Source organism: Sus scrofa, chromosome 3 (genome assembly GCF_054392235.1).
Source record: "Sus scrofa isolate SSC_HxYL_T2T_F1_AM1 chromosome 3, Sscrofa_HxYL_maternal_Yorkshire_Landrace_v2.0, whole genome shotgun sequence".
Taxonomy (NCBI): domain Eukaryota; kingdom Metazoa; phylum Chordata; class Mammalia; order Artiodactyla; family Suidae; genus Sus; species Sus scrofa.
This window is the reverse complement of record NC_139385.1, coordinates 13,803,519-13,829,733: the sequence shown is the minus strand read 5'-3', so window position 1 is coordinate 13,829,733 and position 26,215 is coordinate 13,803,519. Positions and strand designations below refer to the sequence as shown.

At 40.9% G+C, this 26,215-nt stretch overlaps 1 protein-coding gene and 1 long non-coding RNA gene across 8 annotated transcripts in view; both read right to left on the bottom strand.

Moving 5' to 3' along the window:
• AUTS2 (activator of transcription and developmental regulator AUTS2) overlaps positions 1 to 26,215 on the bottom strand; it is a 1,184,853-nt gene that overhangs the window by 833,525 nt on the left and 325,113 nt on the right.
• LOC146404405 (uncharacterized) lies at positions 2,994 to 6,281 on the bottom strand. The gene is made up of 2 exons (XR_014840383.1): positions 5,025 to 6,281; positions 2,994 to 4,978 (listed from the first exon to the last, which is right to left on the bottom strand). It is a non-coding gene; the product is annotated as an uncharacterized LOC146404405 (long non-coding RNA).

Genomic DNA, 26,215 nt, shown 5'->3' with positions numbered 1-26,215 from the left:
CTGAGAGGAAGAGCTATACAGAGTCACAACATGGACTCCTTCTATATAAGCAATATGTTAAGGACAATTCTATCTACTCATTTTTCTAGCAGAAAAAAAAAGTGTCCAGTTTGATAAGCTAGCTGGATAAATTAACTCTAATATTAAGGGCCAGGGAAATTTTAGCTAAGAAAGCATATCAGAATCTGTCCATGTTTCCACCACTATAAAAGGAATAGTGACAGATGCCCATACAGTAGAAGAAACAGGTATACATACCTCAAGAAAATTTTCGAAATATGCTGAGATTACAACTAAAAACAGGATCAACATTGAGATTTTTCTAAAAGGTTGGCAAGAATAAATACACAGTGATCTTTTTATAAATATAAAAATAAGTTCTGGACCAATAACCTTGTCTGTATCTAAATTGTATGTATCAAAAAACATCCAGGAGTTTCCGTCATGGCGCAGTGGTTAACGAATCCGACTAGGAACCATGACGTTTCGGGTACTAGGAACCATGACGTTTCGGGTTCGATCCCTGGCCTTGCTCAGTGGGTTAAGGATCCAGAGTTGCTGTGGCTCTGGCATAGGCCAGTGGCTACAGCTCGGACTCAACCCCTAGCCTGGGAACCTCCATATGCCATGGGAAGCGGCCCTAGAAAAGGCAAAAATACAAAAAGACTAAATAAATAAATAAAAAAGAAAGAAAAAAAAATCCAATATCAAGAGATAAAAGCATCATCTTTTCCTTTGATTTCAGAAACTGACAGAGATGGAGAGGTTTGTATATTTCACATAAGCAGTTCTCCAGATTCCTAATTAAGGGTTCCATCAAAAAGTGGACACCCAACAAGATCTGATTTTTTCCACTTACACTGCAGTACTTTTTAGAGACACAGGTAAGCAAGCACAAAACAAAAATTTCACAAAACCAGGTAGCACCCAATGTGCAACAAAGATAACCAATAGTACCTACTGAGGAATTAGCATATGCATGAGCAGCATTAACCATGTCCATGAGGGATTTAAGAAGGAACCACACACATAGACAAAAAATAGATAAGCCCCTCCTGAAATGATGTGGCCATCTGTTTGGGGAGACTGATGACAACACAGCAGAAATGACTTACGACCTATTACAAAACAACAAATCCCCCAAGTGCACACCAATACGCCACACACAGAAGTGGATGAGCACCTAGAAGGCAGCAAGAGAGGGATGAGAGGGGAATGAGAAAGATTTGCTATGGACAAAGGGCACGTTGAAGAAAACACAGACCCTGATTTGGTCAAAGAAAAACACAAGATGTTCCAGGTAGACATGACGTGCATTCAAAAGCAAAAGAAAATGAAAATTATGTTCTTTCCCACAGATATCATCATCACCGATGAAGTCTGCGCGTGTTCCCCTCATTTCTGCACCAAATGCCTTTGCAAAAGGACTGGCTGGAGTTTGGCACGGGGTCTTTTCATACAAATGTGTGCGTGTGGACATACCCATTTCCGTGCAACTTTACTCAGATACCTCCTTCCCTTACACACAGAATTACAGATAAATGGCAGCCAAGTTATTCTAACTGGCTTTGCAATATGAATTCAGAATGATTATAATTACAGTTCCTCTGTTAAAATGAGGTTTTGTTCTTTAATATTCACTGACTACTAGCTTGCTTCCCACACACAACACATTATTTACCCTACAGCGGCTTGGTGCATCAATTATGGTAATAGTTTGTGAATAACATTCACATTATGGAAAAATGAGCCTGGTTACTTAGCTCTCCCTCTGGAAAACTGTCACAAACATATGTATCATCTGTCTCTACTTAGAGTGCAGCAATTAGTAATTATAGCTGTATATGCTTTTTTAAAGCAAAGGGGGAAAATAGACCTGAAATGTCATGTTTCCAAATGTTCTTAGGATGTTGTCTAAAATTATTATGTTTGAACTCTAGCTGAAGAAGAGAAAATTCATTTTGACAAAATAAAAAGTCATCGCTAATAGCATCCTAGATACAGAAAAACAGGCAGAACATCCCTCAAATAACATCACTTACTGAGCCACCTTCTTCACTCAGAGAAGCCTAGAAATAAATTAGGCCATGGGCCGGAGGAGGCCTGAATTCAGAACTGTCTTCTTACCATTCTCCAGCTCAGTTAAACAGACTAATTTATAGAGTGCCCACTATAGAGTACATAGATCTGTAGAAATCTTTTTTTTTTTTGGGGGGGGGGACCCTCGGCATATGGAAGTTCCTGGGCTAGGGGTCGAATCGGAGCTACAGCTGCCAGCCTATGCCACAGCCACAGCCACGCCAGATCCAAGCCGAGTCACCACGATGGGAACTCCCACCAAGATGGGAAATCTAAATAAACACCACACACAAAAAAATTTCTCAAGAAGGTTATCTTGTAATGAGGGAATGAGAAACATAAACTGGCCCAATTTAAAATAAAGTCTTCAGATGAAAAAAAAAGTTTTTAGGAGTTCCTGTCGTGCCTCAGCAAAAACGAACTTGACTAGCATCCATGAGGACGCAGGTTCGATCCCTGGCCTTGCTCAGTGGCTTAAGGATCCAGCGTTGCTGTGAGCTGTGGTGTAGGTTGCAAACTCTGCTTGGATCTGGCGTTGCTGTGGCTGTTGTGTAGGCCAGTGGCAACAGCTCTGATTTGACTCCTAGCCTGGGAACCTCCAGATGCCACAGGTGCAGCCCTGAAAAAAAGACCAAAAAAAAAAAAAAAAAAAAGAGTTTTTAAAGATACATCAACATTCAGAGAATAGAATTATTTCTGCTGGCAGAGAAAGGAAGTAAGAGCTTTATCAAGCAAGATGTACCCTGCGGCGCTGTGGTGACTGGATAACACAGGTGTTAATGGTTTCGAAGGAAGAGTTATCCAGGTGACAACAAGGATCAAGATCTGAAATAACAATCAAGAGCTAGGAGGATGTAGGGCTGAGGGCCAGGGAGGAAGAGACCAAAGACCTAGGGAACTTGTGTGTTTTGGGGTTTTGTTTTTTATGGTCATCTGCATGGATACTGAAATTGTCACACATTACTTAGCTTCTTTGACTCATAATTTGTAACTACTGACTGGAAGCTGAGGCAAATAAAACACCTCAAGAATTTTTGACGGGACTGGTTAAGGTTACTCTGTAAGCAGCTTGCACAGTTTCTAACAGCAATAGGCTCCCAATATCTCTGGATACGTTACTACTTTACGATAACCAGAAAAATGATTATTTAGAAAAAAGGTAAAAGAAACCATGCAGGAGTTTTAAAAAGAAAAAAAAAAAAAGATAAAGAATAGCAGTCATTGGTAGGAGGGATCAGGAAGAGACCTTGGAAAATAGTCTACTATCTTAGATTATTTTCTTCCCACACGGCCGTAAAAGACTTACCCCTTGAGGGTCTAGACAGAATTTCAGAGGCAATGAGCAAAATTTGAGATGACTGATTATTAAAAGGAGGCCTCTGCATAGGTGGAAGATGAGGATTTACAATCAATTTTGTCCAGGATAACTCTGGTTTACTTATCACAGAGGTATCCAGGATACAGGTCCTCTCCAAATGTCATTTCTCACAGTGGACACTCCAGCCAGTGCCAAAGAGAAGCAGGTTACCAAAAATATATCCAGTCGATGGGCATACTGCCCAGCCAGTTACTCTTATTCTTGTGTCTACTCCTTAGAGAAGATCTAATCCAGTGGTTTTCAAAGTACTAGCCCTCAGACCAGCAGCATCGGTCTCACCTAGGAATTTGTAAAAACTGTAGATTCTCAGGCCCTCCCCAGAGCTACAGAAACCCCGGATGGGCGGCATGGATCTCGGCAATATGTTCAGTGAGCCTCCTAGGTGATCCCGATGGAGATTAAACTCTGAAAAATCACTGATCTAGTGTGATCTCCTAGTTATGGAATGAAGGAACCTGAGGTCTAGAGAGGAAGTCACATGGTGACTTTATTTCAGAGCCCAAATCTCCAGGCTCCTACCCTTTGTTCCCTTCTCTGATGCTACGCTGCCTGTGTAGACACTGGGCAATGGATGTGCTCTGGCTGCATGCTTTTATCTCTGCCCCTTTGCCCTCCTGTGCCCTAACTTGGCTCTGATGGAGGTGTTTTTCCCAGAGAGCCGGGTACACAACAGAGAAGCCAAACAGCCCGTGGGTAAGTTACCATGGGGTGGCCAGAAGCAAGTACTGATTTATCTTCCAGAGCAAAGGAGCATAACGTTTGCAGCAACAGCCAGGGAGTCAACACTCAGGCTTTGAAGACTATACTCTCTGTTGCCACTATTTAGCTCTGCCAATATATCTCATAAAGTACATAAACAAAAGGTGTAGCTATATTAAAAAAATACATATTTACAAAAACAGACCCAGGTCGAGTTTGGCTGCCATTCCAGCTTGCTGACTCCTATTGTAGAAGATGACTGGCACAGAAAGAGTGCTGTATAAATACAAGTCTCCACATGATTTTGATTATAAACCCTTATAAGTATCCAAAAAAAAATTTTGAGCATATTCCCCAAATGTATATAGCTCTTTATATGGCACTGATGGATTGGATATATTACAAAATATACCAGTAAATGTAAGTAGGGAAATAAAAGATGAACACACATTTCAATGTTTTAACCAAGATAACGGCAATAGCTACGGTCTCAAGGTACATTTTCCACTGAGAGCAAGGTCAATCATTAATAATCACGAACAAAAACCTACGTTTCGAATTTTTTTAAAAAATAATTTCAATTTTTTCCCCCAACTTCTTATCAGATATGATTATACAACTGCTGTTTATACTGAGCAACATGGTGATAAAGAGCTCATAAAAGGAACACAAGTATGAGCTCTTGACATTTTCCTGCTGTTCTCCTGTGCTTATGTTAGTTCACTCCATAATTTCTTTGGAAGATTTATTTTTCCTGTCTTTTTAGGGCCGCACCCGCAGCATATGGAGGTTCCCAGGCGAGGGGCCGAATCAGCTGCCAGCCTACACCACAGCCACAGCAATGCGGGATCTGAACCATGTCTGTGACCTACACCACAGCTCACAGCAACGCCGGATCCTTAACCCACAGAGCAAGGCCAGGGATCAAATCCTCATCCTCATGGATACTAGTCAGATTCTTTTCCACTAAGCCACAATGGGAACTCCCGAAGGAATTTTTTTAAAAAATCGCTTGTCCTTTTCATATTAGTTTAGTTAAAAGTAAATAATGACCCGGTGACACACCTTATGAACCACACACTGGAACACACACTATAACACGGTGACCAAGAGGCTGAAAGAGCTGCCACTTTTTCCACTGTCCCTCCAGGACAGCACCTGCCTCACTCTACAGGGTGTGGGACCATCCCACTGACTACTAAGCAGTAACATCAACAGTGTTCACTGCACCCTTCTTTAAGACAACAATAAATCTAAACATAATTTCTACCATTGTGTCCTGTGCTCCAAAGGACTGTTCTAAAAATTCTGTGGGGCAGAGCTAACTCTGGGTCAGCATCTCTCAACTACAGGTGTCCTTGGTCATAAGTTCAATTTAGTGGTTAATCACAACCATGTATGTATGTGTGCACGTGTCTGTGCTAACACGAGAGAACAGGAAAGGAAATATCCTCGTAAACTTCAAGGAGGAAGCCACCATTTAATGAAACTCTGTTCCAGTTTCATATGTGTATAGCTTGAGTGTGCATGTGCCTGTGTGCATATGTAAGTACACTTGCTCATGATATAAACAGTATTTCTTCCTGTGTAAGGAAGGGCAAAAAAAGTTCTGAAAGTCATGCTCTAGACAAAAGAATTTGGAAACTCCTTGGGATAAGATGCCAGCACAATCTGCGTGTTCAAAATGCAAGGGGAAGCAAGGGGAAAAAGGCAAAGAAGAAGCTACAGCCTTTTGGAAACGACACTAGGCTTAAATTAGATTTGCATCTGAGTGCCAGTTCTAGATCTTCTAGGTGTATAATTAGCAGTGAGACACAATTTCAGGCCTCTGCTTCCTTCATCTAAAAAGCTGAGATAACACCTACGCTATGAGGCTACTGGGAGAGCTACTGAAAACCACAGAGACAACTAGAGAGTGGCTGGCACATGGTATGTATTAATGGCAGAGAGTGATTTCCCCTTATATTAGAGAAGCATAGAATCTTGTCAAGGAAGTTTTAACGTGAAACAAGACACATAACAAAAACAATGATGACAAATCATTAACAAAGAAACCAAGGTCATAGATGGAGGCAGGAAGAGACAGATGGGCTGGGTGAAAAGAGTCAAAGAGTACAAACATCCACCTGTAAAATAGGTAGATTGTGGGGATGTGGTGTGCAGCATGGGGACACTAGTTAATAATACTATATTGCATATTTGAAAGTTGCCAACAGAGTAAATCTTAAAATTTCATGAAGTTCCCGTTGTGGCACGGTGGAAACGAATCGGACTAATATCCGTGAGGATGCAGGTTCAATCCCTGGCCTCGCTCACGGGGTTAAGGATCTGGTGTTGCCATGAGCTGTGGTGTAGGTCGCACATGCAGCTCAGATCCCATGTTGCCGTGGCTGTGGTGTAGGCTGGTGGCTGCAGCTCGGATTTGACCCCTAGCCTGGGAACTTTCATAGGCCGTGGGTGTGGCCCCAAAAAGCAGAAAAAAAAAAAAAAATCACAAGAAAAAAAATTCTGGGTATGTAGGGTACCAAATGTTAACTATACTTATTTGTAGTGATCATTTCATAATACACATAAATACATGTATGTGATATCACAATGGACTAATATAAAGGTGTATATTGAAACTAATATAAAGGTGTATATTAATCATGCATGCCTCCAAATAATACTACATACATACTATAATAACGTAAAGTTTAGCAAAGATCAGCACAGGAGAAAGCACTGTTCCAAGTACACTATAGTTCTACCTAGCAAGCTCTCTTTGGTAGGAGAAGACATGTTCTGTGAAGGAACACAGATGTTGAGAAATCTACAACAGCACCTTCCTTCCAGTCACCCTCCAACACATACCCTTGAGGCTACAGAAAATAAAGGCAAAAGAAACAAAGGCATGTACACAGTTTAAAAAGCAAAACAAACAAGCAAAAAAAAAAAAACAACCCCTCATAATCTCTAGCTACCTACAGCATCATTTGCATTACTTGTGAAGACAGCTTAAGCAATTTATAAGCAATATGCACAATGTATTTACTTGGAAATCCAGGAATATCCACATGATATTACAAATCAATTGCAAATTGATCTGTCTGGGTGCTTGACTTAAAAAGCTGTTGCAGTCATCACAATGGGTTCTTAAGACAACCTCCAAAAATCCATTTGGTTTATCTAAAAGCTAGATTAGCTTTAATAATCCTAAAATACTGAAGTCCAAACATGAAACCTTTGGTTGGTGCAAACTTCGGAACACAAGAGTCACTAAGGATTGAACGTGGAGCCCTTGCTTTTCTCAAGTAGCTGGAGAACAGGTTCCAGACCTGGTTGGGCCACAGGCCAGTTTTGTGACCTTGAATAAAACAAAACTCCTCTTGGCTTCTACTTCCTCATCTATAACATAGTGAAGTTGTCCAAAAATAGCAGTTAAAACTGACAGTCCTCTTTTATTTTATTTTTTATTACTTTTTCCCCCCAATACATTTCTTTTTTTCTACTGTACAGCATGGTGACCCAGTTACACATACATGTATACATTCTTTTTTATCACATTATCATGCTCCATCGTAAGTGACTAGACATAGTTCCCAGTGCTACACAGCTTTTGCACAGCAAAGGAAACCAAAAAGCAAACAAAAAGACAACTTACAGAATGGGAGAAAATAGTTTCAAATGATGCAACTGACAAGAGCTTAATCTCTAAAATATACAAACAACTTATACAACTCAAGAGCAAAAAAGACAACAACCCAATTGAAAAATGGGCAAAAGACTTTTTTTTTTTTAATAACTAAGTGCCTCAGGAAAGAACAAGCATTCTGCAGTCTGCCACAGGCTCCACCTCTCTCCATTACATCATGAGGAAGAAGCCACATAATTATGCTATCTGCTTAGTGTTCTCAGGCCATTGCAGGGGCTCCTGATCTAGCTCTAAAATTCTAATTGCAGTGGGAAATGTGAAGGTGAAAGAAAGAGGAAGGGTGTAATAGAACAGGTCTAACTTTTAAACCTTTGATTTTACTGGAGTTCCCATCGTGGCTCAGCGGTTAACGAACCCGACTAACATCCATGAGGATGTGGGTTCGATCCCTGACCTCGCTCAGTGGGTTAAAGATTCAGCATTGCCAGGAGATGTGGTGTAGGTCACAGACGCAACTCAGATCCCACGTTGCTACAGCTCTGATTTGACCCCTAGCCTGGGAAACTCCATATGCCACAAGTGCAGCCCTAAAAAGACAAAAAGGCAAAAAATAAACAAAATAAAAAAATAAAATTTGATTTTTATTAACACTGTCAAATGGTGCTTAAGAATCCACCAACAAATCAGGAGATGCTCTGGATTTCCTCAGACACACTGAAATAGCCAAGAGAAGGAAGAAGAAATAAATATAAAACAGAGGCTGAAACAATCATGCATTTTTGAGACACAGCCTCTTGGGTTCTAGCAGCCTAACTCCCCTGGGATCAAAGCCTGTGAGCCACATGTAGACGGAAATCTAGGGGCAGGTCAGCTCTTGCCTCCAAAATTGGAATTCACTGAGTCCAAACCCAGTTTCAGGGAGCAAGTCTTCAGCAGGTACTTATCCAGGCCTCTTACTGACCTAAAGTTAAGTGCTCAGAAAAGCTAGTGGGAGAATGAAGGACAAGTTGGTCTTTCCATGAAAAAATATTTCCACCAAAAAAAAAAAAAAATTCTAATGACTATCCACACAAAGAGTTCTAATATCTGTCTGCAGTTTTCACCTCGGGCAGGCTACTCTTCGGATGAATGGAAAATGAACAGAAGGCTGGGTCTCCCCAGATGCAGAAGAGCATTCCAGCTGCTGAACACAACCTGTTTGCAATTTTCTACTCAACCACCAGAATGAAAACACAAACCTTCAGAAAAGCAGGCCCTTCAACTTCCTCCTGATTGCTGTTAGTGGTTTCTTTAATCTTTTAAGCTCTCAGGCTTAATACAGCAGCTGCCATCAAGAGTACTTATATTGTTGCTGACGATAGAAGGAAGGGGGGGAAGAAAAAAAAACATACTAAATTCAGAAGCATGGACTCTTATTCTGTCAGAATCAAGAGAAAAATGGGAGGGGAAAAAAAGCAGCACATCTATAATGGGCATTAGAAATAAAGAATCACCTTTTAGAAGCAGAGGAGCTTGAAAGCGGCAACAGACATTATCCAGTGTGTTGATGGCACGGCTCTTAACTCCTCACCCTGCCAGCACCCAGTTCCAACACTAGCACCTTCCTTCCAGGACAAGACCCCTAAGCAGAGGTCTTATCAAACATCGTTGAGAAGCTTCACGTAAACACAATACACAAACTCTGCTTTAGGAAACGCCAGTGAGTCGGGGGAAGGAAGGGAATTCAAAATGCTAACCTTTTCTTGGTTTCATAACATGAGAATATAAAGACTTCAGCTGCCATCTAACACAGGGATCCTCAAATTTGTCCTCCAAAGCACCCTTACCGATAGGAAAGAGTGGACATACCAAGAGGACATACCAAGTGGCCTGCTGTTAGCGTAATACTTCTTTCAGTTTTGCTGTTACAGCTACCATATGAATATATTCACATTTCTTTTAGTCCTCAATATATGTTTAAGTATAAAATTAATGTTTTGCCAAAACCCTTAGGCAAAATAGGTCTGGAAGGCAGGTAGTACGATATACACCTGCTGTGTTTATACTGTGACCTTATAAGGTTCCTCACATACTACATTTCCCAAGAAAACACACAGCAGGGGACCACCATCTAGTCCAAAGTTACAATGTTAATGACTGAGAAACTGACACAGAGAGGCAAAAACTCCTGCCCAAGGTCCCACAAGTTAGCCGGCAATATGACACCACGTTAAACGCAGGGCACTTTTTGCTAATTTACAAGGCTTCTCTGTACTTACATTTAGATAAGAGAGGTGAATGAAAAAACAGCAACACTGACTACTCAAGAATTAATCCTCTCCCACTAAACTGTCCAAACCTCACAGACATTCAAGCTGGGAGACCCAGGACACCTGTTGCTGCCATCAACTATCTCCATTTGAAGTCGCATTAACGACGTAATAGTTTAGTGAGTGTTCAGCATGTATCCCATTCATTTGGTTAATTTAGCATCATTTTTCCATCTTTATACCAAAAAGTCTGGATAGCACAAAAATATTTAAAAGATAAACACCATAAGTATAAATTTACATTTTTACACTTTCCTTAACAGTTTTTGGAAGAGGAAGTACATAAACGTTATCCCTTGAGGAAAAAATTACTTTAAAAAAGCTTCAATTGTTAGAAATAAGAAACCGCCATAAATGTGCAAGAAAAACCAATTTGCAAATAAGGTGCCTAGAAATTAAAATCTGAGCACTTTCTCTTTGGATAAATATAGTAGAGACACAAACCTTGAAGTTACTAAAATAATCTGATTTTCCTTCCTTCAAAATAAAATATAAGGTCTTTAAAATCAATTTCCCAGGTTGGAGGGGGGTGAATTCTTCAAATTCACCCAGTATATAAATAGCTAATAGCATTTTCCTCTCTAAAATAACCACACTGTCCCCTTTTCTCAAATTCATTGGCTAATAGTACCTCTAATGAATTCCTGTGAAAGAGGAATACCAGTTAAAACCATACGTCTCAATGCAAGTCCCAGAGGAGCAATGAAAACCCAGCTGCCATTTTGGAATAGTCAAGATCAGACCCCCCCATAGTCATTTCAAAAAGCACAAAAGTGTTGGGAGTTCCCCTCATGGCGCAGCGGAAACTAATCCAACTGGAAACCATGAGGTTGTGGGTTCAATCCCAGGCCTCGCTCAGTGAGTTAAGGATCTGGCATTGATGTGCGCTGTGGTATAGGTTGCAAACACAGCTTGGATCCTGGGTTGCTGTGGCTGTGGTATAGGCCTGCAGCTATAGTTCCGACTGGACCCCTAACCTGGGAACCTCCATGTGCCTCGGGTGCGGCCCTAAAAAAAAAAGGCAAAAAATAAATAAATAAAATTAAATTGAACAAAATTTTTAAAAAGCATAAAAATGTTAATATCACACTAGCTGTTTCTCAAACAGCCTTACTTAATTCACTGTGTGGATTTACTGAGTTCCCAGAGGAACTGAGCACAAAGTGGATGCTCCTGTCCAACACTCCACATTTTCAGAGAGACTTATACTGCACCCATGCTCAGACCTCAATGGTTCTAAATATTCCATCGGGTAGCACCAATCCTCACTGGCTCTGCAATGTCAGCCCACAAAGTGATTACATGAAAATGCAATCCCGATCAGAAGGTGATGAACTCAGAAATGACAATCTTCCTAGTTTTTAAACACTCAAAACTCACAATGTTACTCTACAAACAAAAAGACCCAAGAAAAGCAATCATGGCATATTCTCACTGGCTAATAGCTTATTAGCCCAATCCAGAAACACTTTAATATTATCAAGGCCCTCAAAATCAAGATATTCAAGGATGAGCCCCAATTCTTATCAGATACGAAAAAGCTCTTGCAAGTCTGGCTCCATGATAGCAGCTTAAAGAATCCAAGAGTAAACCTAAAACTATGATTCTACATAGTTCAAAAGAACGGACCAGTGGATGAAGGAGGTCAAAATAATTGGATCTTATAATTTGCTACAACTGCTGGGGAGCAGCGCAGGGGCTTAAAGCAATGGTTTTGCTAATGGCTAGCTTCATGACCACAGGCACGTGGTTTTAACTTTCCTATCTCGGCTGCCTTAACTACATAAATGTGGTCATTTTATGGAGAGTCCCTTGGCAATCTTGCAAACTGTTTTGGTAAGCAAAATTGCAACAATATTGAAATATGCACTTAAACAGGTATCTAAAGCAATGACTGTTGGAACTGAGAAAAATTTTTCCTTGTAAATTTACTTCCATACTTACTACTATAATCTCCAAATCTGTTCTTTCTAAACTTGGGTTTGTGCTAAACATGCCAATACAGTACCTACTGCCAAGGCATAACCTTGCCATCTATGGATAACTCTATCCCTCTTCTTTATTTAAACCCCTACAAAATCTATGGAGAGCGAGCATATCTTGACATCATTTGGTCTTCACCTGGAACACTGGACCAGAAGTCATGAAGTAGTGCCTGACTACAAGGTGATCAGAGAGCTGATTTGCAATGTGCTCACACCATTTAAAAGAACGAAATGAAAGGTGTATTCAGCTAAAGTGAAAATGTACCAAAATATCACACAACTCACAGATCTCTTTCTAAAAAGTAACAACACGTTTCCTCCCAACACAATTTCATCTGCGAAAGCTGCCACTGTGTACCTTTCCTGTTTTAAAAGTAAGGAAACTATGTTGAGTAAAGTTAAGTATTTTGCCCAAAGTCAGCAGCTGAACTGGAATTTGTCTCAGTAGCTAACTTCAACATCCATGTTGGTTTCCATTTGCTCAAGCTACTTTCAACAGACTGTAAAGTGTAGCTTTGAAAAAAATCTAACTTTCTGAACACAGGGATGCACATAGCTGCTCACAGAATATGCTACAGAAACCTGTGACACATGAAAAAGAAGCTTTTGTTTCACTAAAATAAAAAGGTTTTATTTTGTGAAGTATGGCAGTATCACTGACACTCTTCTAGAGAGAAAAATAATACCATGTGTTGTGAGCAATATTTGGGAAAAAATCAGTCCCAATCATGCAATTAATTGACTTCTTGTAGGAAGTCATCAATTCCCAGCCTGAAAAATCAAGGGTCTCCACAGACACCTAATGCTGCTATGACCTTCCTGAAGTATCTGAAGTGCACACCAGAAAGTAAATATCATAATTAAATTCAAACATTTATCAAACATCCAATTCAATTCCACAAACATTTATTAACTATTTACTATGCATAAAGCACCAACGAGGTGCCAGCAATACAAATAAAGGCTAATAACTGAACCAGAAGACACGCTTCTCAAGAAGTCCAGAGCACAGGCAGGAGCAATCCTAAGGGCTGGGCTACAAGGTGCTACGGGGACACACAGAAGATCAGCATCCAGCATCCGGGGAGTTCACAGAGAACATGACCTCCAACACAGGTCGTTTAACTCAGGTCTTGAAAAATGAACAGCAACTTTCCTGATAATATCAGGAGCCATTTTAAATATTTTTAAACAGAATCGAATCTGGGTGTAGAATGTCTATCTTGCGGTAACCGAGAGGTAGACAAACGAAGTAAACCTTTTTAGGTCATTCAGTGGACAAACCAAATTGCACAGGGGCTTAAAGCAATGGTTTTGCTAATGGCTAGCTTCATGACCACAGGCACGTGGTTTTAACTTTCCTGTCTCGGCTGCCTTAACTATAAAAATGTGGTTAAAAATAGCACCTACCTGACAGCATGGTTGTGAGAATTAGATAAGATGAAAAGTGAAAATCTTCTGACACAGCAACTGGATTCAATCTATTTTATCACTAATAAGGCATGAGACAACAGGGAAACAACCTTTCAAGCATTTTTCATCCATCCTCACGTAGACTGTTACATACATTCCACACATACACTGGATAATAGCCACTCTTTTTCTTCACTGGGTTTGTGATTTTCTTTTCTTTTTTCTTTTTTTTTTGTCTTTTCTAGGGCCGCTCCCATGGCATATGGAGGTTCCCAGGCTAGGGGTCGAATCGGAGCTGTAGCTGCCGGCCTACGCCAGAGCCACAGCAATGCGGGATCCTAGCCGCATCTGCAACCTACACCACAGCTCAGGGCAATGCCGGATCCTTAACCCACTGAGCAAGGCCAGGGATCGAACCCACAACCTCATGGTTCCTAGTCGGATTCATTAACCACTGCGCCACGACGGGAATTCCCCTGGGTTTGTGATTTTCTAATGGTAGATAAGTCCAAATGATAAGAAAGCCGGCCCAATAAAGAGATAGTATCAACAAGCAATAGAAGTTTTTGACTTTTCCTTTTCAAATGATGTCATCACAACCTAATGTGGTAATGGAAGATAATTCATCTCGCTGAGTCTCAATTTCCTTGTTTTTAAATGGATATAATAGCACAGAGATACAGAAGAGATGTTAGGCTAAGAGACAGCATAGGTGAAAAGGCCTAGCCCTTCATAAGAGATGGAAAATAATTCTGTTCCTTTCCTGTTTGTCAAATGTATGATTAATTGGGTTTCTTAGGAAATCTTTTAAAAGCACAAATAATGCTATAGCTAAACTGTTTCAAACTAGTTTGCTTACATGCTGGAACTCTATTTTCTATTTACTTAATTCCAACTGACAGCAAAGTTTCCGCTATTTGAAAAACTATCTTTGCTCCATAGGCCACAGGCGTAAGCTCTCTTGGGAATGCTTGCCAGAAGGCTAACTAAAACAGAAAAAGAGTATCTTTTAAACAAGCTCTCTGGTGAAGTGGGATGGAGTGAGTTTCAATTCACTCCGGGAAGTTATTTAGAACTCTTCTGCTAGAGGCTTGCTTGAGTGGCAGCCACTCCACTTTCTTATCTACTTCTCATCTCCTTGACTACTCAAGGGATAAAGATTAGCAGCTGAGCTACTGCTATTTAGTAAAAGATGCCATTCATAATATCATTAGAGTACACAACTATTTTATTTATATATAATTTCCCAAGAAACTAACTACAGGCTTGCCCTGACTTGTATGGGATCTGGAGAAGGAATATTAGAGTAAAACTTGCAATTCTAAAGCACTTTTAGTAACATGACACTTTACACAATGGGAAGCTATGAAGAGAAGCACCACTTACAAACTGTGTATCCTTGGATCAGTTACTTAATCTCTGTGCCTCAGTTTCCTCATCTATAAAAAAGGAACAATAACTGTACTTAACTTTAATCAATGAGATAATCCAAATAAAGAGGTTAGCCCAGAGCCCAATACAAATTAATGGCTCGAAATAGACAAGATATTATTGTTTTATCTTTGCAGAGAAAGGCAAACATGCTTAGAAAGCCTGCACAACAAATTTACCTTTAAAGTGGCAAGCACCAGGGATTTCAATTTTAACAACTTGTTTCATGGTCTCAGTGGAAACTTAGGCAGAAGAGTACTTATTAGTCAGAGAATATTTATTCCGGTTTTCCATATGGCTAACAGTGGTGGGCCAACAGTGGATACAAAAATAATATTTGCCTGATAAACAACAATTGCGCCTTGTTTAGAATTTTATTTTTATATTATAGAATCTTACATAGAAATTAAGGGAAACTACTTCTAATAACTGAGTATCACGGCATTTCCACAACCGATAAAGCAGAAATCAATGCTTTTAGATTTCTCTTTGGGTTTAAGCAACGATCTACTTCAACTAGAATTTTATATGTCATTTAGTCAATTACTGTTTTACAATCCTAAATTCTCGAACTGAAGTAATCAGTGGCTTTTCTTGGCAAGATGCCTACATATGTAACATGAACTTCCAGTCTAATGTCACATAAGCCCTTGGCAGTTATCTGTGTTCTGTGAAGTCAGCAAGTATGGAACTGCCAAAACCCTATTTCCCTCCAAGGAAACAATGTAACCACCCCACAGCCAGACATTGGTGTCAATGCTCGGATTTAGAAGGAAGGTCAGCACTAGATTAGCTGACATCTGTGGAAGCAACAACAGCTCCTTCTTTCAATCTCTTCAAACGCAGCATCTCTAGTTTTGTACAGAGCATCTGTAATGACAAGTACTGCTGGTAACACTTGAACACCTCTGGCTGCTGAGAGAAGCAGTATGAATTTGACTATCAAATGAGTTTCCAACCAGGGTCCTCAATGAACCAAGAACCGACATAAGAGAATTGGGAGACAGAGGCTCTACTCACTAAAGACCGCTTTTCTTGCCTCATAAGACAAGAGGAATTGCTGACAATTCACACATGAAGCCTGTTCAAACGAGATGAAGAGAAGCAATGAAAATATACAGTGGACCCTTGACCAACCCACATGAACTGCCAGGATCCACTGATAGGCAAATTTCGTTCACTAAATATATACGACAGTACTACAGGACACGGCGGAATCGAGGGATGTGCAACAGCAGATACGGAAATGCCGACTATAAAATGACACAGGGATAATCAACTGTGCAGGATGGTGCTCCAACCCCCATGTTGTTCAAAAGGCAACATACTGCTTCTATGTGCAAGACATCATTGCCGAATTTACTTCCTCCCTTACTCACTTTGCACAAAAACATCACTGCATCCGTCGACTGAAGAATGGCTAGACAACGTGGTATATCCACACAAGAGAGTATAATCTGACAATAAAAACAAACAATCTACTGATACATGTCATAACATGGATGAAACCTTGAAGATATTATGCTAATACGTGAAGGGAGACACTAAGCGGGATATACTGTAAGATTCCATTTACACATCCTGCGGAGGACAGGCAAATCCACAGAAACAGAAAGTAGATTAGTAGTTGCCTAGAGCTGGGCAAATTAGGGGAGGGAATGGGAAGTGACTCCTATGGGTTTCTTCGTGGGGTGACAAAATGTTCTAAACCTGATTGTCGTGCCAGCTGCCTAACCGTGAATATACTAAAGCCACTCTACACATTAAGTTGCTGAATTTTATGGTATGTGAAATATATATCATAAAGATATCTCTAAAAACTGTGAAACAGGCATCATTAACGTTATTTTTAGACAAGGGAAACAAATTTCAGAAACAGGAGAGCAGAGACTTAGAAAACCAGGTAAGCTGACTTCAAATACCAAGTTTTTGAACTATACTCTATTGCTTTTCCAAATACTCAGGATGCTGAAAAAAGGGTACAGGTCTAAAATCCATGGGACCCTTTCATCAAAGTAGATGGCTTTGCAGTCATCAAACTTCCCCCATGACCACCATGTCTATTCTCTTCAGTATCTACTTCCACTTGGATATCATGAAATCTCATCTGTAAGAATGAGAACAGAGCATGGTCACAGACTTTAACAAAAGAAATGCCTCCGTACAAAAAGTTTCACCAAACAAAACAGTGCCTTTCTAAATACTCAACTCAGAAAATCTAAAAAGCTACCAAAAGAGTTTTTCCCAAGCGATTAAAAGGGGGAGGAGCAACATGAACAAAGTGGGTGAGCATCTCATTCAGGTCAGGTCCAGCAGCCCCCAGTTCCCTCTTTCTGTAACTCAGGTACTTACCCAAAACTCAAAGACAATGTACCCCGCCCACGTGATTTTTAAAATACTATAGCCTAAACACAAACCCCTTCTATAGTCTTTGACATAGAAAAAAAATTGTTTTTTTAAATAATGCACATGAGTCCAATCACAGAAACAGCCCACCTGAAAGAAGTCCTGAATATACTCCAGTGGTCGGGATCTAAGAACACACCACCTTTCTTTTTCTTTCTTTTCTCTTTATGGCCACACTGGTAGCATATCAAAGTCTACGGGTCAAACCAAAGCTGCGGCTGCCAGCCTATGCCACAACTGCAGCCACACCAGATCCGTCTGAGCTGCATCTGTGACCTACACCACAGCTGGCAGCAAAGCCAGATCCATAACCCACTGAGCGAGGCCAGGGATGGAACCGGCATCCTCGGGGACACTAGGTCGGGTTCTTAACCCACTAAGCCACAATGGGAATGCCCACGCCACCTTTTTCAATTTGCCTGAACCTGACCCCAAGCAGATATGTAAAGTTGAGTTTTGTCACTCAGAACAACAACAACAACAAAAAGCATGTTTTAAAAGACTAGTCTATAGACTTTCTAGTAATTACAGCTCAATGAAGGAATTATTCTTAGAGAGTTGAGGTCAACATTTCAAGTCAATTTCAATTCCATGCCATCTCTGTGGAAGAACTGTTACAGGGGGCATTCTCTTCCCCAGACATCACAGTCTGGTTTTGATACTCACACTTCCAACCAACCACCTCCAGTGTTCTTCACTTGAGTTATCTGAGCCTTCATTTTTAATCTATAAAACTACATGAGCCGGAGAACCCCTGACTCCTTTGTCCAGGATGAGATGCTTACCCATTCCAAAAAAAGCCCAAGTATGCAAAACAGCTGTCACTCAGCACCTTCACATCACCAGGTCACTCATTCTGACAAAGGAGTCATACGTTTCTCCCTCAGGGAGTACCACCCATTACTTTACTTACTGAAACCTTCCTCAAAATAACATGTGCCTTGTCATTTTCTAAGTATGAGTGTGTGTACCTATAGGTTAATCTACCTATATACTTCCTCACTCTTCGGGGCTCTTTTGATTGTTGTCTCTCCACTTGGTCTCTTACATGCTGTTTCGTCCATTCCTGCTGCTATAACAGAATACCACAGACTGCATAGCTTATAAACAACAAGCACTGATGATTTCTCACAGTTCTGAAGGCTGGGAAGTTCAAGATCAAGGTGCCAGCAAGACTGCATTTTGGGGAGGGCCTTCTTCTAGGCCGCAGGCTTCTTGCTGCATTCCCACATGCCGGAAGGGGCCAAGGGATCTCTTCAGAGCTTCTTTCATAAGGCATGTATCCTACACACGAGGGTTCCATTCATGACTTAAGCACCTCTCAAAGTCTGCCACCTACTAACCCTACACCTTCGGGGTTAGGATTTCATCGTACGAATTCTGAAAAGAGCTTACCTATTTTTTCTTGATAAATGGACAGTTTGTTCTCTTTCAAACCCATAATTAAAATCCTCCCATGCAGTTGGTGTTCAGACAATAAAAATGACACATGAATTGAAAATCCTGATCCCTAAGGAAAGATGATAACTTAAAGAGAAATGTTTACTGTAACAGGAATCAGTATTACTGGTATTTAATAAATGGCTATGACAGAAAAATACACATACTAATATTTCCTACACGGCATAAAAACTGGTTGTAGGCATTTTAGAATAATAGTAAATTCGCCAATGTACCTCCCAACCACATAATGATTTTGAGGCTACACAACTCTGCCTTTGAAAATAAACTGTTATAAGAAGATGTGAGAGAGAGACCAAGAGTCCTTCATTCAGGCTGAGAGATGAAGATACACTTGAAAATAATGAAAGCTGGTTTCTACAGAAGACCCTATGATGCGTTAGGCACTGTTCTAAGGACAACACACATAAGAGCCAAGTTAATCTTTACTAGGAGCCTGGAGTGCATTATTCTCAGTTAACAGATAAGGTAACTTCCAGACATCCTTACCTTTCCATCTGTAAGCACATCAAAAGTTCATGCATATGTTCATGCAGTACATGTGTGCTCTGTGTGAAGACACACATATGAAACACAGAACACATCAATGTGACTGTACACTGTGTGTGTATATATGTACACGCATGTGTGGGTACATATATACACACACAGTTCCCATTTAAAGGTTGCGATTTTAAAGATTTTTCAATCAGTGCACTTGATAACCACATCCTTCTAGTCAGTAAATACAGAAAAATAATTCTAGTGTTGGCTTTCCACTGGCAAGTACATTAGAAGATTAAATTGTTGACATATGCAAACTGATTTTCACAGCTCCAACTGACTGACAACTTTAGACACAAGTCACGTAATGATTTTGTTGTGACTCCTGTCATACAGAAATTCATACAAATCACGCAGAAATCACTGGTCGAAATATGTTATACTTGCCACTGCCGAAATGACTTGCTACCACAATTCAGCTTACTTACTGCTGGAATCGCAGCCCAGGGGGTTGCAGTGGGTGGCGTGACAAAGCCCTTTCTGCTGGCAGGGGTTCAGCATCCCAGCCAAGCCCTTGCAGGTGCCAGAGAGTCTTCCTCAAACATGGAAATAATAATTTACTAGTGGATTTTCTTTATAATAGAAAAATCTTACCATTGATGCAAGACAAGTATATTTAGTGTCCCTATAATTTCAACTTAATTATGATGATAGCAGCTCTTTTTAAAAAGAAAAACAGCCCATAAATTTCTCCCAGGACAACCAACTACTATAAAACCTGGGTGAAAACCTGGCACAAAGCAAAATCAAATGTGCATAAATGGTAGCATGACAAGCCTGTTTTATATAGCTATTGCTGATGTTTATAAGATAAAATTTTCATTCATTTACCCAAATACAATTTTTTTGAATGCCTGCTCTGTGTCAGCTGCACCGAGTGTTGCTTTAGGTGCTGGAGAGACAGCAGAGAACTAAGATCTGTTCTCACGCCCAGTGTTCCAGTGTGAGTGGCAGACCATAAGCAGACACAGAAAACATCTGAAGACACTGATTTGAGGAAACTAGAATAAAGGATCAGAGTTAGAGATGCGTTCTGAAAAGTATGAAGCACAAAATGATTATAAGGTACAAATTTTCTATGTGTTCTTATCAACATGAGTTTTTCAAGTCCCTAATGAAAGTTATTCCACACTGCCTGTTTGCCTTTCTCTAAATGCCTAATCCTGTCCCGAGCAAAGTCTGGCATATTAAACAGGATACTTTAACAATAAAAATAAAGTAAGCAACCACAAATGACAACCCTGAGTCAGGAGTAAGACCTAGCATTTAATTCAACCAGTTCATCCAGTCTGGACCAACTGGTTTTCCTTCAGAAACTCTCATGTGGTGGAAGAGTTTCGTGTCTCAACTTTTTAAATACCGTATTTAACTCCTCCCCAAATAATCCCTCCTATTAACTGGGGTTAACCTCAGACCACTGGCAAGTACACACTCTGCTCACGACCAGTCAAATGGCTGCTACAAACCAAGGTTCAAAAAGTTTGATAAAACATCAAAACATAAATCCCTCAGGCATCTGCCCTGTGCCACAGAAATTTCCTGGAAGTTCTACACCCATGGCAGACTGGAGCTGCTGCTATCATATAGACTGCAATACAAAAACTTCCCATCTGTTTGGCACTTATCTCACCCTACCCAGTTCCAAATGTTCAGCAGAAAACATCTCATCAGAAATGGTGACAAGCAGAATGAAGCACTGAGAGATTCTCCAGGCGAAGACAGGAAGACGTTTTCAGGCAAACAGCGTTCGCTCAAGGGAGAGAGAAAACTGCAAGTGACACCCGGGTGGATAATAACTACTTTCCCCCTTGAATCCAGCCAGGAGTTTTGTATAGACATGGTATTCATGTGTCTTTCTCAGTCAAGTGCCACAGTGCCAGATACTTTTAGATCACACTATGCTTTGACTCAGAGGGGACACTCAGTGATGGTGGTGGACCTGTGGTACTTGCATGTGCCAATAACACCAATACCACACCCAGAGGGCTGTAGCCACCAAAGGGGCAACCTCAGTTCTGAAATTACCTTAACTTGGGAGGCCTAACCTCCAGAACAACAAATCCAGGTACATGTGTATAAGTATATGCATACACATAAACATATAAGTTTATGTATGTGTGTGCATATATTCATGCCCTTTGCAGGAGTCACTCCCTCATGGGGCCATGACGTAAGACATCCATCTTTTCTCGCACAGTCTTCTCTTGACTTAATAAGGTCAGCTGTAGATAGTTTCCTCAAGGTCCAGTCTATCTAGTTTGCAAGTTTCTTCTCACTCTCAACTGTGGCTTTGTTATTGGTTCTTGCCTTAGCTTCACCTTCCACGGCGAAGCCACCTATGCTCAGCTTTCTAAGAGAAGCTCCTGAGCTTCTTTCCAGCCTCACTGCTCCTATCCTGGTCTGGGCTACCACCACCTCTCACCTGGACCACAGCAACCGCCTCCTGACTGCACACTCCATGTCCACTCTCACCCTCTGTGATGCATCAGACACACCAGCGGTCAGACATACCTTTCCAAAATGTGCATCTTATCACATCACTCTCAGGGCTCTATCCCTTTAAAGTTTGCCTTTAATCTTAACATTTGATGCTCCTTCTAATATGTTCTTTTTTCAGTTCTGTAAAGCAATGAACTGAATTTTGATACTACCTACCTGGAGACAGGGTCACATCCCACAGATTAAGGGCTCAATCCCACAAAACTGCTTCTACACTAGATGCCAATCATGAGGGCAAGTTGTCATCTACGCCTCTGACCATCTGGCTGTAAACTGGGGGTTCTTATGACTCCTCCTCAGGTTCAAATAACTGGCTGGAGTGGCTCATAGAACTCACAGAACCATTTACTTACATGTATCTGTTTATTTTAAAGGATATTGTAAAGGATAGAGATGAATAGACACACAGGGTGAGGCATGAGGGAAGGGGCTCAGAGCTTCCGAGTTCTCTCTGGGCACACCACTCTCTCCACATCTCCATGTGTTCCCCTCACCAGAGCCTCTTTCAAACAATATTCATTTGGGGTTTTATGGCAGCTTTATTACATAGGCACAATTGAGTAAATACATCATCGGCCTTGGTGAATGAACTCAAGCCACTCTCCCCTCCTGAGAACGAGGAGCAAGACTGAAAGTTCTAACCCTCCAATCATATGGCTAATTCCCCTGGCAAGGGACCCTCATCCTTAGATTAGCCATAAAAAAAGATACCTCTATCATTCTCAGCACTTAGAACATTCCAAGGGTTTTAGGAACTCCACAGCAGGAACAGGACACAGACCAAATATATAACACTTACAAATCACAATGATCCTTAATCCTTTACATTTCTAGGCCCCACATCTTTGAAGGAGGACCTGCAGAACCCTCCTTGACCCGGCCTCTTCCAGCCTCACTCTATGACACACTCTCTCTCATTCTTTCCATCCCTCTAGCAGTTGTTCCTCAGAAGTGCCACATTCTCTCCAGCCTAGTGGCCACTGTGCAGGCTGGAATATTCCTATCCACTGTACCCCACTTAGAAAGTCCCTATGCATTCTTTATGTTTCATTCTAAAGGACGTTTCTTCAGTGAAGCCTTCCCAGCCTTCCCCTTCTTGGGGTTCACTGACCCCATTACAGAATTCCATCGACATCATCCCACTTGAAAGGATTTATCAACTATCTGCCTTTCTCACCAAGAGGGGCACAGCACAGAAGTTAGAAACCTACCATATGACCCAACAATCCCACTCCTGGGCATATATCCAAAGAAACCATAATTCAAAAAGATACGTGTACTGCAGTGTTCAATGCAGCACTATTTACAACAGTCAATATAAGGAGGCAACCTAAATGTTCATCAACAGAAGAACGTATAAGGAAGATGTGGTACAATGGAATATTACTCAGCCATAAAAAAGAATGAACAAACTGCATGTGTAGCAACAAGGGTGGACCCAGAAATTATCACACTAAGTGAAGTAAGTCAGACCAAAAAAAAAAAAAGAGAGAGAGAGAGAGAGAGAGAGAGAAATATCATATGAGATCACTAATACATAGAATCTAATTTTTTAAATGATACAAAAGAACTTATTCACAAAACAGAAACAGACTCATGATTTTGAACCCAACTTTATGGTTACCAAAGGGGAATGAGGGGAGGAGTAAATTAGGAGGTTGGAATTAACATATATACACCGTTACATATAAGCTAGATAAGTAACAAGGATCTACCGTATAGCACAAGGAAAACTACTCAATACTGTATAATAACTTATGTGGGAAAAGAATCTGAAAAGAAATGGATATATGGATAACTGATTTACTCTGCTGTATACCTAAAACTAACACAACACTGTAAGTCAGCTGCACCCCAATACATTTTTTTTTAAAAACGTCAGAAACCTGAGGTCTACCTGCTCATGTTTGAATTCTGGCTCAAGTGTCCACTGGAGATATCATTTTTGTTTGTTATTGTTTGTGACAGTAATAGCCTTGTTCACCACCAAAACCCCGATGCCAAATACACAGATACTAACGGATCCCAATTCCATGTCAGTGTTTTTACTCCATGCGGTTAACAAAAGAGTATAGAGATTTCTTCTTGAAGCTAAAATAACAACCATCAATGAACATTTTCTCAATTCCCAAGCTCTCCCCATGTAAATGAGAAAAATGCGCCCAGAGGAGATTTAACACTTGATGTCTGACTGGGAGCCATAACTGTATGAGCTTCTCCTCTCTCCACTGAGTAAAAGGGTTAACAAGAGTGTGAGTTTAAATTATATAAACCTCATCCAATATTCATTTACTCAGAGGTGTTCCTTCATCTTCCCTTAGCTTTGGTAGGAAAGACTATGGACCAAAGAGCTCACTTCACACAGATAGTGTTTCATGAAAGGAAAGGGTATCAGGTTTATCCCCTGCCAGGAGGTATGTGAGCTAAACCTGCCCAGCGGCTGTAGCAAGACTAGGGAGCCTCAGGCACAGACGGAAGCTGTGTGTTCAGCTAGAGGACCTAACCAGGTAGGAAAACTTGATGAAGTGTATTCTTACATTGGTATTTCTGGAAACTAAAATGGTTTAAGCCAAAAGAGAGCCTATTTAAGTGAGCTTCTTTTAAAATATTTCTAGAAAGCAAAAATTCCAGAGTTCCCGTCGTGGCTCAGAGGAAAAGAATCTGACTAGCATCCATGAGGATGTAGGTTCGATCCCTGGCCTTGCTCAGCGGGTTAAGGATTCAGCGTTGCTGTGAACTGCAGTGTAGGTTGCAGACACGGCTCTGATCTGGTCTTGCTGTGGCTGTGGTGTAGATCGGCAGCTACAGCTCCAATTTGACACCTAGCCTGGGACCTCCATATGCTGTGGGTGTGGCCCTATAAAGCACCCCCCCCCAAAAAAAAGGCAAGATCCCTGACTTTCCAAATAAATGAGAAAAACAATTAAACTTAGTCCTTGTATTTTCTATCAGATTCATTCTTCATAGGATGAGCCATTAACAAATTAGGCCTAGAGAGTTGGTAGATGTCACCTGCATTTACAGGTAAGAAAGCTGATACAGATGTCAAAGGTAGAATGAGGTGGAAGATATTCAACTGTGCTTAAGAGTTCCTTTGGGTGTGCAAATACAGTTTAAGGTATCACTAGGAAACCTAAAGCTTTATAAATTAGATTTACGTAAATCACACTTACCTCTATGACCTTCAGTTCCCACAAGTCTTGCACTGATCAGTCAGCAAGCCTTTTCAGTCTTTCTCTGATACATCTTCCCAAGTCACCATTCCCCATCCGTCCCACTGGGAACACGGCAGGCTTTTCTCTGCAGTCTCTTTTGGCTAGGCTTTGCAACTCTCCCTTCTAACCATCCCACATATGTCTGACTTCCTCAACTACCTGTAATGGATCCCTATGTTTTGGCCTGAACTCCTTTTCCTGGTCTGCATTCCCTACACAATTTGCTTCCACCCCATCTATCTAAGACAGGACTCCATCTACATACTCCTCCAGCCTGGTGGGCCGTTCTATTTCCCACACCACACCCCCTTCACCCCCACCCCCCACTCCGTGCTCCCTGCATTTCCCTGGGTTAGCTTATACTGTGTCTCTCTCCTAATACTGCCTCCTCCCTGTCACAGAGGTTATTCATTTATTCCCAGTTTGCATCATGTTTGGTTTGGGGTTCATCACTGTGCTTACAGACTCTTTCAGGACAAGTTCACATCTTGAGATTTAACTTATATTCCCAAAATGCTAAGTACAATCATGAATCAAATTATGACTCACTAACCCAAATTCTTCTGTCAAAGTACAAAGGGCCATCACTGGCCTTTAAAAAATGGTATTTGGAGTTCCCGTCGTGGCGCAATAGAGATGAATCCAACTAGGAACCACAGGGTTGCAGGTTCAGTCCCTGGCCTCACTCAGTGGGTTGAGGATCCAGCATTGCCATGAGATGTAGTGTAGGTCGCAGACATGGCTCGGATCTGGCATTGCTGTGACTGTGGTGTAGGCCATTGGAGGCAGCTCCGATTGGACCCCTAGCCTGGGAACCTGCATGTGCTGTGGGTGTGGCCCTAAAAAGACCAAAAAAAAAAAAAAAAGGTATTTTCATCATACAACAGGATAAACAGAAATAAGAAGAGACCTATATGGCCCACAAGAGGCAAGGAAGCTTCCTGGAGCATGGTAAAGTATAAACACTGAGCCTAGAGCTTCACAGAAGAACAGAAAGAGGGTGGAAAGAAGCATGTGGAAAGACGAAGGCAATGGCACCCAGGAAGAAGAATGTTGGAAAAAATAAGTCTTATTTGATGAGACTGAAAAATCTTTCAGGATTAGACTAATCAGGATTTTTATTCCAGAATGAAACCTAGAAGAAAGGGGTAGTGATTATAGGT